Source organism: Coenobita brevimanus, chromosome 73 (genome assembly GCF_032717465.1).
Source record: "Coenobita brevimanus isolate Jiangsu-jjx chromosome 73, ASM3271746v2, whole genome shotgun sequence".
NCBI lineage: Eukaryota > Metazoa > Arthropoda > Malacostraca > Decapoda > Coenobitidae > Coenobita > Coenobita brevimanus.
In genome coordinates, this window is record NC_137026.1 from 13524045 (window position 1) to 13527892 (window position 3848).

The 3848-nt window shown below is 40.1% G+C and overlaps 1 non-coding gene across 1 annotated transcript; it reads left to right on the forward strand.

The window, feature by feature from the left end:
• The first annotated feature begins 3119 nt into the window (after positions 1-3119).
• LOC145407627 (5S ribosomal RNA) lies at positions 3120-3238 on the forward strand. Its single transcript, XR_013898777.1, has one exon. It is a non-coding gene; the product is annotated as a 5S ribosomal RNA (ribosomal RNA).
• The last annotated feature ends 610 nt before the right edge of the window (positions 3239-3848 follow it).

The window sequence follows — 3848 nt, forward strand, 5'->3', positions numbered from 1 at the left end:
TTCTGTTGAAAGCTTTAGAAATATCAAGGGCTACTGCATGAGTTTCTCCATGTTGGTCAATTGAGTGATGGATGGTATGAACCAGGAGATTGAGTATATCAGTGGTAGATCTTTCGTGGTGAAAACCATATTGTCTATCAGTGATTAAGTTGTTGGATACAAGGTGTTTAACTATTTGCTTATTATTTACAATTTTAAATGCTTTACCAAGGGAAGACGTGATGGCTATTGGTCTGTTATCAGAGGGGTCGGGGGAACTTCCTTTCTTTGGAATTGGGTGGATATTGGCTTCTTTCCATGACTTTGGGAATGAAGATGTACGGATACATAATCTGAATAGTTTAGCTAGAACAGAGGCAAGTTCAGGGGAACACTTTTTCAAAACTATTGGAGGAATTCCATCTGGGCCTGGAGCGTTGTTGGGTGGTAAATTGTCTAGGATGGATTTTATGTATCTTGTCTGTATTTTAAGTGCAACAATTTCGGGAGAGTCAAGTTCTAGTACGGGGATGGCTGACATCCTCTAAGGTAGAATTTCTGGCAAATATACTGGCAAGAATACTCTCTTTACCACGGTGATCATTTGTAATGTTACCATCAGAAGATTTTAGTGGGGGAATGGGTGATGACTTGTTAAAGTTATTATTGAAAGAACTGAGAGTTGACCAGAATATTCTATTGTCATTAGGACTGTTATGTGGTTTTGATGCTTGGTTTTGAAGAAAGTTTGATATAGCGAGATTTATTACTGTTTCTGCATGGTTTTTGGCAATTTTAAGTTGACAGAGTGATTCAGATGTTTTTTATTTGAAGTAAGAGTTATATGCTAATGATTTTTGGGCCGTTACTCTGGCACAATAATCACGCCATTTTGGAGAGTTCGATCTTTTAGTGAACTGTCAATGTGGTATGAATAAATCCATACCAACTAGTATTAAGTCATTAATGTGGGACTGGGTAGAACTGATATCACTAGAAAAGAAAGAATGCCATGGAATGTCAGCAAGATAATTTCTAAATCCATCCCAGTTTGCCCTATCAAAGTGCCATAGGGTCACCATGACTGATTCAGAATGGAGAGGTCTGGGGGAGCCGACTAGGGAGGCTTTGATGAGATTGTGGTCAGAGAATCCAAGTGACGACATCACTTGTATCCTGTATTGATGTGGATTATTTGTCAGGAATAGATCCAAGAGATGGGCGTCCGAATGGAAGAAAAACTAAGCTAAAATGTGTCGTGATGCAGGCCAGCCTTACCTAAGTGTATCAAGAGGTCAATTTGTGGTCGGGAGGAGTGTGGGGCCATCATGCAGTGAAGGAGGTTTTACCAAGCTGACTATGCTCGTGATAGAAGAGGTGTTTAGCAACTTTGGGGGCTTAGGAGAATATGAGAAGCAGACAGGCTACCTTCAGTGTCTCACTCTACAAATGCCAGGGAATTGTTGAAAAAAACACTTGTTGAGGGCCCACCTGCATGGTCTCAGACATTATATTACAGTATCAAGTACAGTTACAAGGACTACAAAGTTTGTAAGGCCAGGTTTATGTATGTCTTCAATATTGGGAAGAAAAGTCCGAACATTGGTGAAAAAGATGATGGCAACAGGTACCTCAGAACCAGATCGGCGTGGAAGGCACACCCCTGGTACAAAGAAGGATGGCAAGGTTTTGGCTAACATAATAGAACATGTGAGCACGATTCCCATTGTATCCTCTCATTACACTTGGGCAAAGTCGCCTAATAGAAAATACGCATCCAGTGACATGAACGTGATCCGAAGGTAATCAAAAACATCCTGGAGAAGGAAAAGTGAAACTTAGTTATTATAGGCATGTTGTGAACAAAAAATTTTACATCGGCTTTGCTCCTGTCAGAACTATACGTGTTCGACATGTGACAAATTGAAAGCTAAGATCCCGGGGGTGCGAAACGCAAGGATGCAAAGACGAGGAGGTGAAGGACTAGATTCAACATTGCAGGCACACCAATCCCTTGCAAAGGAGAGGCAGGCTGTCGTCTCAAACTCTGCCTCGAGCGACTACAACAATAATGGGGTTCTGCCATTGTGCTTTCAAAGTCCTGCAACAAACATTGCCAACCTCAAAACTGTCAACAGGCGTTTACATATATAATAATATATATATATATATATATATATATATATATATATATATATATATATATATATTGTTACATAGCCTATGATTTCATCATCCTTTGTATAATTCTAACGTACAGTATGCTGCATGTTTGATCACGATTCGCTTCGTGGCTTCCATAGTGACCAGGCTTGCGTGTTCTACCTCACTCCCCCCTTCTCTCCCTTATAGTAGAGTAAGTCGTTCTTTCTGTTGTTCAGAGCAGGATTGTCAACTCTTTGTCCCCTATGGCTTCATTTGCACGTCCTTCTTACAAGTTGTATCAAGCTCTGCCAGCCCCTATATAATGAGCTCAGTCTCTGTATTAGTTGCCACTTAGATCTACTCCTCATTTTGTTCACATCTCTGTCCTCCCCTGTACAGTTGTTATTATTTTTGTGAGTGCTCAGGAAGTCTCCAGCCATCTAGGAGCTGTATAATTTGAGTATAAGTGTTATTACCATTTTTCTTGTACTGTATAGCCTGAGGCATTAATTAGCAGGCCTGGTAAGGTTTTTGTGATTCATGTAAGGTTTTTAAAGTCAGCCAGTATTAGTAATATTTTGTATCTGTAATAATATTATATCTTACTTTAACTGAGCATTATCCGGTTTCTTCATTTATCAGGGCTGACTTAGATAAATTTGTTCTTGCTAAATTCGTGTTAATAGAGGCTATTGCAGTTAACCATATATGTAACCTGTATTGCCATTACATTATCCTTATGAGTCCTGAATGTTTAGTTGTTAGTTTGAGCATTAAACTTTAACTTGTAATTTTACCTAAGTCTTTTGTTTTGAACCTGGAACGTTGCGGGACAGTAGTGATTTTAGTATTCTCACTTGAAGTGTTCATTATCCCTCTCTGTTCCGTAACATAAATTTGGCGACCTCTTATCAGGATATTCAGGATATTATCATAAGGATATTGCTTGATAGTTTGTGACTGTGATTTATTCATGATGTCTACCATTACTACTCTTGAACGGCCATACCACGTTGAGTACACTGCTTCCCGTCCAATCAGCGAAGTTAAGCAGCGTTGGGTCTGGTTAGTACTTGGATGGGTGACCGCCTGGGAACACCAGATGCTGTTGGCATAACGTTCTCCCTACGTGTCAAGTGGGGTTGGTGGAGGATTAGTACCCCTCCCTGTAAAACAATTAACTCTAAACCCTTGGCCACCCTGCTTGGGATACATGGCATCTGGCAATGGATGGATAGATGGATGGATGAAGCTAAAGATTTTTTGTCAAATGTGCAAACAGTGTGTGATGTAGAAAACAGAACAAAGAATGAACTTGAGCTTGTTGCTCAACAATTGGGAATTGCTGTTCGCTCTCATCAGTCTAAAGATTAAATTGTTGACATGATTAATAAAAGCTTGTTTAATGTAACTCCTCCAGATGAGCAAACGCAGATTGAAATAGCTAAGTTACAGCTAGCCCTGCAGGAGGCTCGTGCTAAGGAGACTGAGTCTTAGGCTCGTATTCAGGAGGCACAGGCACAAATTGAACTTGCTAGGATTCAGCCAGACCATGAGTATCGCATGAAACAAAGTGGAACTGGATCATCTAGCTCTGATGATTTTGATGTGGCTAAAAATGTTAAACTTGTCCCTCCTTTTAATGAATCTGATTTAACAAAGTATTTTCAGTTGTTTGAGAGGGTAGCTATGGGTTTTAACCCTTTAACCGCGGGTGTCGTCCC